Raw genomic sequence first — 13,273 nt, 5'->3', positions numbered from 1 at the left:
CATCTCTTTTTGCCTATGTCCTCACCTCTAAATTGTGTGATAGTATCTGTTCTACCTACAACTCTACTTTGTGGAGGGAATTAAAGCTGGAGAGGTATAGTGGCCATGGGGAAGGATACATTGTGAAACGAGAGGCAAAGGCAAGGAGGTAAAGACAATAGAAAGTGAAAGAAAGTATATTTTTTAAAAGCTTATATGCAAAAATATTTCAAAATATTGGTTTGATGAGGGAAAAGTAAGTGCAAATACGTAAATTGTCAGGGTAGGCTGTAAGAACTACCTTCATGGGATGATGAGTGGGAGGGGCCAGAAGTAGAGCTCCAGAAGTAGAAGTAGATCTGTCAGAGATCAGAGGACTGAGGTAAAGGGCTCCCCTGTCGTGCTGCTGCCTGCAGAGGGTGGGCCAGACTAGACAGCCTCAAGAGGATCCGGGAAGTTAGGATGAAGCGTAACCACAAGTGGTACATTTGTCTAGTTAAGCAAGTGACCCATGGTAAATGTTGGTGAAGGTTTGAGAACTGGGTAGAGAAGTTCCATAACTATTTAGGTACATATTTGATAATATTGAGGTGTTTTGAGGCAGGCATGAATAATTCAGTCCTTATAAGGGAGAATAATGTGTGTGATGCCCCGAATCAGACGTCACTGTGCTTCCTACACTGTCACCTTTACCTTTTTTCTTTTACTCTCATTTCCACAATGACCTCAGCAGGTCATTACTGAGACTTGTCTAGCTAATTATGTGATTTTTTTTTTTTTTTCGCGGTACGCGGGCCTCTCACTGCTGTGGCCTCTCCCGTTGCGGAGCACAGGCTCCGGATGCGCAGGCTTAGCGGCCATGGCTCATGGGATCACGGCTCATGGATCCCGTGGCATGTGGGATCTTCCCGGACTGGGGCATGAACCCGTGTCCCATGCATCGGCAGGCGGACTCTCAACCACTGCGCCACCAGGGCCTAATTATGTGATTTTTATATTATATTTGTGTTTTTAAGCTTTGAGCAGAGTGTGAACTGCTTTCAGGACTCATTTCTCAGGAATCTAGTAAGTAAGGAATAATAATGTGTGTATCCATTCCAGGCATATTCATGCATCTCTAAACAGTATGGTTTTCTGGAGAGCACCATGGTAGGGAGAAAGGTCAGGCATCCCCTAGTCAGGAGAAGCCACTTGTCCCTCATTTAGTGACTCTTCCTGTGTAGTTATTAAACTGCAGGACCCTCTGTATTAGTCAGGAGTCTTTAGAAAGACAGGACTAATAGGTTGTGTGTATACATATATATATTATAAGGAATTGGCTCATGTGTTTATGGAGGCTGACAAGTCCAAGTCTGCGGTGTCGGTTGGCAGTCTTGAGACCCAGAAGAGCTGGTGGTGCAGCTCCAGTCCAAAGGCCAACAGGCAGAGACCCAGGAGAGCCAGTGGTGCAGATGGAGTCCATAGGCAGTCTGCTGAAGAATTCTCTTTTGCTCAGGGAGGCCAGTCTTTTTGTTCTATTTGGGCTGTCAGCTGATTGGATGAGGCCCACCCACATTATGGAAATCAGTCTGCTTACTCACAGTTCACTGGTTTAAATGTTTATGTTGTCCAAAACACCCTCCAAGTTGATGCATAGTGTTAATACCTCCCCCTCACACCCTGCCATGGGACATGCTAAAGCAAGGCCTCCTTAGAGGATATTGGGAGCCCTCACCACCCCTTGGGAGCCAGATGTTCATCCTATCCCATTCTCAAAACTTCTCTCAAATGCAAACAATTTTAACTAAACACACTAGGAAGAAATCTTATAACCTTTCTGAATCAAATTAATGGATAAGAAAGCACTTTAAAAAATTGTGAAGCAGTTTACAAATGCACGGAATTTAGGGATGTGGTGAGTGAAGAGGGTGTGGGTAGAGTTTAGCATAATTGGGTGGATTGCCACCTGTCGTGAGGATTATAGGTTGGCAAGAGAACAATAAACCTTTCTTTTTGTGACTGGACTGCACATAATCATACCCAGTGCAGTGAGGCCTTCTTAGAACCTTCTCTTAGGTTTACAGTAAAATCCCATCTTCATTCTATGGGAGGATGGCTTGGGTGGGACCTGGGAATTCTTGTTCTGCTACCCAGCTATTGAATTCTCACCAACTCTCACTGCTGCTGGTTCTCCAGAGGACTCCTTGTGGTGCTATGTGACCCATGGGTTGAACAACTGAATAGATGAAAAATATTATTTGTTTACATAGCAGCTATCTTTTGAGCCATATTATCTCATATAAACCTTGGGAGAAAATAATAAAATGGACAGGGTGATTTTGTTGCTGTTCATACCGACAGAGTAACCACAATTTTACTTTCTCTAGTCAGTATAGGGCAGCATTTTGCACATTGTTGCTTAATAAATATTTTGTTTGAAAGAAATCTTATTCTATTTCTGTATTCATCCTCTTTTCTCTTACCTCTGATTTTTCCACAGCTCACCTTTGAGTCTCCACTATATAAAGAATTCTGTATTATTTTTTAGGAGAAGCTAAGTAAATAGAATTAGATCTCCTTCAGGAATTTTTAAATGAAACTAATTTATCTCAATATCATAGTGGAAATATTTAATACTAAATACTATATACCTTAATACTTTTTAAAGTGGAATACTTTTTTTATAACTTAAACTTTTCATTTTATTTTAGAGAATAAGCCTTTCTTTAGTTTAACTTGCAGCAATGGTGGTGTTTCTATTTTTCCAGTGAACTCTTAACAACAAAATGTTCATTAATTAAAAATAGCTGCCCAGTACAGGAAACAGCTCATATAGCAGCTTCTGACACTGTTCTAAAAACAGACCTGAGCTGCTTGTATGCTGAATAAGAATGAGCACTGAAAACTTGTGAACAAACTCAGGTAAAAGCATGCTTTGTTTTAAGAAGGATCTGTGTGCCTTCACATTAATGTTTTTCTGATTATAAGAGTCATTTGTTCTTACTGTTAAAAGACAGCAACAGCAACAAATGTTATAGTGGTATATTATGTAGAAAGTGGAATTCCCACCCAGATTATGGTGTCTGTTTAGCCTGGTGGCTTCTAACAGATTCTTTTCTATGCATATACAACAGTATATACTTACTTTAAAAGTGGAATTATATGTTTTTTTCAACTTGGTTTTTCACTTATATTAGAAATTTCCCACATCGAATCTTTTAAAATCCTCTTCCTTTATTTTATTTATTATCTCTTTTAAGGCAGCATAGTGTTTCACTTTATAGCTGTACTACAATTTGTTTAAACCAGTTCCCTATTAATAGGCTTATGAGTTGATATTCTTTTAATTTTTTTCTTTGAAAGTTATTGTTTTTAGGGCAGATGCACTTGTAATTGAACAAATTTACCAAATGTAATTTGTTGATAGTGTAACATATTGAGAGTTTACTATGTGCCTAGAACTCTTCTAAGCACTGTTCTGTGAAAATTAGAAGAATAATGCTACCATCTTATGAGGGATTTACTATTATTGTCCCTATTCTCAAGATGCAGAAAGCCTCCAGGCTCCCTATATGCCATCATGGTCATCCATAGGATGGACTGAAAGAGGGGTGATGGCTCAGACATTTAGGGCTCTTTAAATCCAAAGGAGCTAAGCAGATGGGTAGCAACTGCATCAACACAAGAGAAAGCAGAGCTTACAAATTCTTATTGGAGTTTCAGATGTTAAAAATCTTTGCTGGTTGCCATAACAACAGGCTTTGGAAGACCTGCCATCTTCACTCTTGTGACTGTGCCTTGAGGATTCCCTGGCTGTTACCACAGATTGTTTGGTGTCTGTGTATCCCCTGCTGACTTCCAAATTCCTATTGTGAATTTATCTGATACACAGGGCCTTCCTCAGTTTTGTCTGTACCCCTGGTATGCCTTGCTAAGATCTCCTTCCCTGGTCAGTCCTCCCTGATGGCCTGTGTAGGTGCTTATTGTTTTCTACTGAAAATGGAAGCTGTTAAGTTTTTGTTATTATTAGTGGCTTAGACTCTAAGATCTGTCTGTAAGATAGCCTCTAAAAAAAGTTTCCTGAGACTTAGAAGGTATGTTTCATTTGCTTAAATGATGGTTAAATTGATCTTAGGTATAATATATATATTTTTTAAATTGAAATATAGTTGATTTACAATGTGTTATTTTAAGGTGTACAGCGAAGTGATTCAGTTATACATATATATATATACACACACATATATATATATATATGTTCTTTTTCAGATTCATTTCCCTTATAGGTTATTACAAAATATTGAGTATAGTTCCCTGTGCCATATAGTAAGTCCTTGTTGGTTATCTATTTTATATATAGTAGTGTGCATATGTTAATCCCAAACTCCTAATTTATCATCTCCCCCCTTTCTCCTTTGGTAACCATAAGTTTGTTTTCTATGTCTGTGGGTCTATTTCTGTTTTGTATATAAGTTCACTTGTATCTTTTTCTTTTTTTTTCTTTTTAAATTCTTCATATAAATGATACCATATGATATTTGTCTTTGTCTGGCTTATTTCACTTAGTATGATAATCTCTAGATCTATCCATGCTGGACATTAAATTTTTAGAACAAAAAGTTTCCATTACATTTCTTCATAATTATCTAGTCTATCATGACTAGAGAGAAGTGAAGTTTAAAATACCACTAAAAGGGACCTGTGTTTCGGTTATTTATTGTAGTGCAATAAACCACTCCAAAGCTTGTTAGTAGCTTAAAGCAGCAGTTTGTTATTTTGTGGTTCAGTGGGTTGACCAGGCAGTTCTGTTTTCATGTCCTGTCAGCTGGTTGCTAGAAAGGCTGTGATCCTCTGAGGTTTGGATAGGAGCTCAGCTAGGACCCAGTGGCTGCTTAGGTCACCTGAGGTGTCTGGGTTCCAAAATGGAAAAAATAGATGCTGCCCAACCAAATAAGGTCTGGGCCCAGAATTGGTACTGCATCATTTCTGTCCTATTCTAATCGTCTAAGCAGTAATAGGCTCAGCCCAGAGTCAATGTGGGAAGGGACTCTACAAGGACATGAGTACCTAGAAGTGTGTACACAAAATTTTAGAACCACTGGTCTAAAGGAAAAAGTCTATGAGGAACCTAAAATCTTTATGAGGGGTCAACAAAGGGTTGTACAGCCACATCCTCAAGGCCACATTTTACTGGCAATGCAGGATTTGATCTTTGCCCTGAGCCATTCCTCCCTCCCTCCCTTCCACAAGACCCCAGTTGTGTTTTTTTTAAGATTATTTATTTATTTATTTTATTTTTATATTTTTGGCTGAATCGGGTCTTGTTGGCTGCATTGGTGTTGTGGAACACGGGATCTTCATTGAGGCATACGGGATCTTTTGTTGCGGTACACGGGTTCTATAGTTGAGCCTTGCGAGCTCAGTAGTTGTGGTGCGCTGGCTCAGTTGCCCCGCGGCATGTGGGATCTTAGGGATCCCACATGTGGGACCAGGGATCGAACCCATGTGCCCTGCATTGTAAGGCAGATCCTTTACCACTGGACCACCAGGAAAGTCCCAAGAGCCCGCTTTTTTTATTTGATCATTTCTTGCATATGAAGTACTCCTCGATGACATCCTTGGCCTGAGACTGTTTGCCATAGTCCCTAACCACCACACAACCAACCACTTTACAGGGTTTTCCCTGTCAATTTTACAGAGACCTACTCATTCCCCTAGTTTCTTGTTGTCATCAACCTTAATCAGGTTGATTTGGTGCTCAGCGCAAAGGGCCTCCACCAACTTGACTTACATAGGCTCATCACAGTTGGATTCAAACACACAAAGATGGGCTTGGAGCTTGTCTAAGGCTTTGGCAGCTTCACGAATTCCACATGCTAGGCCATCGTGGATGAGGGCGGTCTTAAGCACCTCTTGCAGAGCAGTATTAACATCCATTATACCTCTGGCAGCAGTGCTTTTTTCGGCTATGGTGGTGGCTATGGCAGTGGCTTACGGGTGGAGGTGAATCTTGAATGCACCCGAGCCTCCACCTCCGCGGGACTCTGCCACAGCAGGGAAAGAGCTACCTGGAGCCATTTCTTACTTTGAGCTTATTTTTTGCTAAGATGCTGAAATGAGCAATGGTTTTATTTTTGAACCGGTCAAATCTGACCCCTTTATATTTCCTCTAAATTCTGTTTGAAAAGGAACCAAACAGTGCCTTTTTTAGTTCATCTCACTATATAGGCAGTTAAAATGAATCAGTTGATACTTTCAACTTTCTTCCTTGAATTTTCCTTAGTCAGATCATTGAGTTCATTAGGTACCATTTCCACCTTCCACATCACTGCATGCAATGTTTTGCTAATTGTTCTCATAGTACATAACTTGGGTCCCTTTTCTTCAGGCACTGATACACTTCTTCACCTTTTTCAAATCTTTATTAGCAATCTCCTCAAAACTCTTCCAGCTTCCACCCACCACGTGGATCCAAAGCCAGTACATATTTTAGGTTTTTGTTGCAGCAGAACCCCACTTTTGGTACCAAATTTTATTTCAGTTATCTATTGCTGCATAACAAATCACCTCCAAATTTAGTGGCTTAAAACAACAATGGTGTTTTTGCTCACGATTTTGGGATTTGGTAGGGTTTGATAAGGACAGCTCACCGTATCTCACAGTCTGTGTGCTGTCAGCTGAGACAACTTGATTAGGGCTGTAGGATTTATTTTCAAGATAGCTCATTTTCATGCCTGGCAAGTAGGTGCTGTCAGCTGGGTATTTCTTCTTTTCCATGTGGGCTTTTCTCATTTCATGTGGCTGTTTGGACCTGCTCACAGCATGGCAGTTGGACTCCAAAAAGAAGGAGGCAGAAGTTGCCAGGCCTCTTAAAGATTTAGCCCAGGATTGGCACAATGTCATTTCTGCCCTTTTTCCTTTGGACAGTCATAGGCCCAATCCAGAATCAAGGAGGTGGCAAAATAGACCCCACCTCTTGGTGGGAGTAGTGACAGAGAGTATGTGGCTGTCATGAGTCCACTCTACTCTGTTAGGGGTTTTTTTTTTTTTGACAGTATTGAAAAGGCACTCTTGGCTCAAGTTACGAGATGGTGAAAAATAATTGTTTATTATTTGAAGTAAAGTCGTGAGCTCTGGAAGGTTAAAAGAAAACTTTTATATATAAAGAGCATTTCAATATCTGTGAAAAGTTTAAATGGTATATTTTACTGGTGGACAAAAGTCATTTTTGGGGGGTAGAATTAATTTTTAAATTCCTTCTCATCCACAGGGAGATCAGCTTGGTGCTTTGTGATCACCTAGAGGGGTGAGATAGGGAGGGTGGGAGGGAGATGCAAGAGGGAGGGGATATGGGGATATATGTATACATATAGCTTATTCACTTTGTTATACAGCAGAAACTAACACACCATTGTAAAGCAATTATGCTCCAATAATGATGTTTAAAAAAAAATTCCTTCTCATCAGAATAATACTTTTTTTTTTCATTTAACAAATGTTTATTAATTATGAACTCTGTGCCAGGCACTGCACTAAGCATTGGGTAGCCAATATTTATTTATTTATTTACTCTTAAGCACCTCTGGTATCAAGATTTGTATGCGACAGGGATGTCTGAATGCACTTATGTATCTTATTTGGTCTTAACACTGACCTGTTTATTTTTAGTAAAGGTTGCCTTCTGTGTCACCACATGTAGAGAAATAGTCCCCTTCCAAAGATTCCCCTTCTTGAAATAGGGACAAAATGCTGTTTAAGAGTTGTGTGCAATGAAAGGGGGACTCTGGATGCTTTGTTGAAGTGATTGTGGTAAAGCAGAGGGTGAATAATGGGATGAAAGGATCCCAAGGTTTTCTATCATTTGGAACTTTTGCGTGCAACTCTTTCCAGATTGGCAAGAGAGGACAAAACAGACGATGGTTGCCCAAGCTTTTGCTTATTCACCCAAATCATCTATTAGGTAAGGTCATACAGGCTAGTAAATGACTTCCTGAATTTGTTAAGCACTTACATTAGTAAATTTTTCGCTATCCAATTTGAAGCTCTTAAAATCAAATTAATGCTCTATTACAATAGTGATTCAAAAGAGTTTAAATACATCTTGTAGCTTTAAAATTCATATAATCTGACTGGTATTAAATCTTTGACCTTTAACTTTAGTTCCTTTTTTAGCTTTGATTTCATGCTTTGGGGTTTCGTTATATGTTATCTTGATAGCACTGATAAGTTGTTAAATATTGAAATAATTTGAGCATGTTTTCTTTAATTTGATTGTTTATAAAAATGTTTGGGGCAACATTGGTTTCCCTCACTTGCTTTTAGTTTTACTCTTCCACAGTAGTTGTCAAGTGTGACTAATAATTTGCTTCCTCTTTCTGTCTCTCCTTCGTTCTTCTTTTTATGTTTTTCTTCTTTATTCTCCTACTACCCTATGAAGTCTGGTGCAATGATATATTCAGGAATGAGATAATGGGTGGTGTGGATGAGATGATTATTATACATGTATTTATGATTCTGTATGAGGGATCCTTCTAGCTTCTTCTTCTTTTTTTTAATTTTTTTCCAGCCCAGAAGGTCCACCATTCATTTTTCTTTTTAAAATTTATTTATTTTAATTTATTTATTTTTGGCTGCATTGGGTCTTCTTTGCTGCGTGCAGGTTTTCTCTAGTTGTGGCAAGCGGGCGCTACTCTTCATTGCGGTGCACAGGCTTCTTATTTCTGTGGCTTCTCTTGTGGAGCATGGGCTCTAGGTGCGCGGGCTTCAGTAGTTGCAGCATGTGGGCTTAGTAGTTGTGGCTCGCGGGCTCTAGTGTGCAGGCTCAGTAGTTGTGGCACACGGGCTCAGTTGCTCTGCGGCACGTGGGATCTTCCCAGACCAGGGCTCGAACCCGTGTCCCCTGCATTGGCAGGTGGATTCTTAACCACTGGGCCATCAGGGAAGCCCCTAGCTTCTTCTTGATACTCTTCAGCGTCAAACTTCCCTGGCATGATATCATTACCAACAGTTTGGAAAATGATGCCTATGCTCTTCGTTGTCAGAAAATATCATCTTCTGTTTCTTTACAAATTAAAGTTCCACTTGTTTTGGGGTGTCTTAGGTACTCATCAATCCATCAAGCAATTAGTGTGAGTGTGAGAACTAGTAAAGCATTCTGGGGACACTTAGGTGAATAGGAAATGGTCACTGTTATTTGCTTCTTACTCTCCAGTCTTCAAATTCTTCCTTCCCAGTCAGATTTGAAAGCTTGGCATGGTTTTCTGAAGGCTTGGATTAGACACCTGTAGAATGTTGGTGGGGGGTGGGAGTGAGGTTGCTGAGTTATTTTGGTACTCTCCTGTCTTCACAACTGTACTTCACTAGTCATTAAATAGGATCTTACTTATTTCAGGGTTTATACAGCCTACTGTAGTCTCACTATTTTGAACTCCAGTTGTTAAGAATGTATTTTTGTATGTATTTAAAAATTGTCCTTTATTTCCCTTGGGTAGTTCCTGATTACCTTCCAGGTATTTTCATAGAATACTCATTTCTGGACTAACTAATTTTAATCCCCTTCAGATTTTCTCATATCCCGCTTTTCCCCATAGCTTTAGTAAATTGTCCAAATAGTTACATATATTTACATTCAACAGAATTATTTTTCCACTTGACCTGCCCTCCGTAGATACCTAAGCAGCAAAATTCATAAAACCTTTTTAACCATGAACTCTTTAAAAATATAATTCGTAAAATAATTTAATGTAGGACTTGGAAGGGACCTTTGAAATTATGTGATTTAGAGCCCTTCTCTTCTATTGTTGCATAAGTAATGCACAGGTTTGATACATAGAATTAATATAATCAAAAAAGGGAGGAAGACAGTGCTGCATGTAATTGGAGGATACTTTATCTGTTTTATACCTTTAATCTGCCTTGTTTATTGTTTTAATTGCAAAACGCCCTATGGTGCCCTTTCATTTCTTTGTAAATTATATAAAGCCAGTCTTTCAACAAAATCTGCTTATTTGCCCCAATGGGTATATTTGTTGTTCTTGTGGTATTCTTGATTTTTAACTCTAGTTAAACAAGATCATTTTGACTCCCAGAACTTGTTTGAACTACCACTTTTTATTTTGGTAGCATTTACAAGCTATTTCTAGTTCTTCATTTGGGTTGCTTTTAAAAAATATACCCATGAAATCTATAAAGTGCTGATGAATGAAATCAAAGATCTAAATAAATGGAGAGACATACTGTGTTCCTGGATTGGAAAACTCTCAATATAGTAAAGATGATCTCCCCAATTAATATAAAGGTTTAACACAATTCTTATCAAAATTCTAGGAAAATTTTTATAGGTGTGGATAAGATTATTCTAAAATTTACATAGAAAGACAGAGTAACTAGAATAGCTAAAAGTGTTTTGAGAAAGAAGAACAATGTTGGGAGAATCACTCTATCCAGTTTTAAGACATGTGGCTACAGCAATCAAGACTATGGTATTGCCAGAGGGATAGACGAATAGATAAATGCAACAGAATAGAGAAATTAGAAGTAGCCTCACACAGGTAGAGCCAGCTGATTTTTGACAAAGCTGCAAGAGTAATACAGTTTGTCTCTTCAACAAATGGTGCTAGAGCAATTGGATATCTATAGATCAAAAAAAAAAAAAGAAAACCCCCAAACCCTAAACCTTAGAATATATCCATAAATTAACTCAAAATAGGTTATCAATTTAAATGTAAAACATAGGGCTTCCCTGGTGGCGCAGTGGTTGAGAATCCGCCTGCTGATGCTGGGGACACAGGTTCATGCCCCGGTCTGGGAAGATCCCACATTGCCGTGGAGCGGCCGGGCCTGTGAGCCGTGGCCGCTGAGCCTGCGCGTCCGGAGCCTGTGCTCCGCAACGGGAGAGGCCACAACAGTGAGAGGCCCGCGTACCACAAAAAAAAGAAAAAAAAGTTAAATCTTAAAAAAAAAAAGTAAAACATAAAACTGCAAAACTTTTAAAAGACAGCATAGGAGAAAATCTTTAGGGCTTGGCAAAAAGTTATTAGCCATATATACCCAGAAAAAAACATAATTTGAAAAGATACGTGCACCCCAATGTTCATTGCAGCACTATTTACAATAGCCAGGACATGGAAGCCACCTAAATGTCCATCAACAGAGGAATGGATAAAGAAAGTATGGTACGTATATACAATGGAATATTACTCAGCCATAAAAAAGAACAAAATAATGCCGTTTGCAGCAACATGAATGGACCTAGAGATTGTCATACTGAGTGAAGTAAGTCAGACACAGAAAGACAAATATCATATGATCTCACTTATATGTGGAATTTTAAAAAAGGGTACAAATGAACTTATTTACAAAACAGAAACAGACTCATGAATGAACTTATGGTTACCGGGGGGAAGGGATTGATAGGGAGTTTGGGACTGACATGTACACACTGCTATATTTAAAATGGATAACCGGGACTTCCCTGGCGGTCCAGTGGTTAAGACTCCACGCTTCCATAGCAGGGGGCATAGGTTCGATACCTGGTCAGGGAACTAAGATACCACATGCCGTGTGGCATGACCAAAATTAAATAAAATTAAAAGAAAATAAAAATGGATAACGAACAAGGACCTACTGTATAGTACAGGAACTATGAACAACCTAAATGGGAAAAGAATTTGAAAAAGGATACATGTATATGTATAACCGAATCACTTTGCTGTACACCTCAAACTATCACAACATTTTTAATCAACTATACTCCAATATAAAATAAAAAGTTAAAATAAAAACAGAAGTAGAGTCACAGATGTAGAAAACATACATGGTTACTGGGGAATAAGGCGGGAGGGATAAACTGGGAGATTGGGATTGACGTATACACACTATTACATATAAAATAGATAACTAATAAGAACCTACTGTGTAGCACAGGGAACTCTACTCAATACTCAGTAATGGCCTATATGGGAAAAGAATCTAAAAAAAGAGCAGAGGGCTTCCCTGGTGGTGCAGTGGTTGAGAGTCCGCCTGCCGATGCAGGGGACACGGGCTCGTGCCCCGGCCCAGGAAGATCCCACATGCCGCAGAGCGGCTGGGCCCGTGAGCCATGGCCTCTGAGCCTGCGTGTCCGGAGCCTGTGCCCCGCAAAGGGAGAGGCCACAACCATGAGAGTCCCGCGTACCGCAAAAAATAAAAATTAAAAAAAATTAAAAAAAATTTAAAAAGAGTGGATATATGTACATGTATAACTGATTCACTTTGCTGTACACGTGAAACTAACAACATTGTAAATCAACTATACTCCAGTAAAAAATTTAAAAAAAAGTTATTAGCCATGTGACCAAAAGCATGAATATAAAAGAAAAGACTGATAAATAAAATTTCATCAAGGGACTTCTCTGGTGGCACAGTGGTTAAGAATCTGCCTGCCAACACAGGGGACTCGGGTTCGAACCCTGGTCTGGGAAGATTGCACATGCTGCGGAGCAGCTGAGCCCATGTGTCACAACTAGTGAGCCTGCACTCTAGAGCCCTCGAGCCACAACTGCTTAGCCCACGCGCCACAGCTACTGAGCCCATGCAGTGCAAATACTGAAGCCCACATGCCCTAGAGCTTGCGCGCCTCAACTACTGAAGCCCGTGCGCTCTAGGGCCTGCATGCCACGACTACTGAAGCCTGCACTCCACAACAAGAGAAGAAGCCACCACAGTGAGAAGTCCGTGTGCTGCAACGAAATGTAGTCCCCGCTTGCCACAACTAGAGAAAGCCTGCGCGCAGCAACGAAGACCCAATGCAGCCAAAGAAAAAATTCATCAAAATTTAAAACTTTTGCCTGTTAAAAGGGTGAAAAGAAAAGCTATAGACTAGAAAAATATTTGGAAACCCTATATTTGACAAAGGACTCCTATCTAAAATATATAAAGAACTGTCAAAACTCAACAGAGGGCTTCCCTGGTGGCGCAGTGGTTGAGAGTCCGCCTGCCGATGCAGGGGACACGGGTTCGTGCCCCGGTCCGGGAAGGTCCCACATGCTGCGAAGTGGCTGGGCCCGTGAGCCATGGCCACTGAGCCTGCGCATCCGGAGCCTGTGCTCCGCAACGGGAGAGGCCACAACAGTGACAGGCCCGCATACCGCAAAAACAAACAAAAAAAACTCGACAGAAACAACTCAAACAGTCTAATTAGAAAATGGGCAAACAACATGAAGACACATTTCACCAAGAAAAGATATACAGATGACAAATGAAAATAAGCACATGTGGACACTCATCATATAATCTAGCATTTGCACTTTGGAGCATTTATCCCAGGGAAATGAAA

At 39.9% G+C, this 13,273-nt stretch overlaps 1 protein-coding gene and 1 pseudogene across 5 annotated transcripts in view; one reads left to right on the top strand and one right to left on the bottom strand.

Moving 5' to 3' along the window:
• The window catches only part of FGD4 (FYVE, RhoGEF and PH domain containing 4), a 197,019-nt gene that overhangs the window by 52,972 nt on the left and 130,774 nt on the right, over nucleotides 1-13,273 (top strand). The gene's annotated exons all lie outside the window — the stretch shown is intronic.
• Nucleotides 5,540-6,735, bottom strand: LOC115839114 (small ribosomal subunit protein eS12-like; annotated as a pseudogene).

This window comes from Globicephala melas, chromosome 10 (genome assembly GCF_963455315.2).
Source record: "Globicephala melas chromosome 10, mGloMel1.2, whole genome shotgun sequence".
Taxonomy (NCBI): domain Eukaryota; kingdom Metazoa; phylum Chordata; class Mammalia; order Artiodactyla; family Delphinidae; genus Globicephala; species Globicephala melas.
This window is presented reverse-complemented; position numbering and strand designations above follow the sequence as displayed.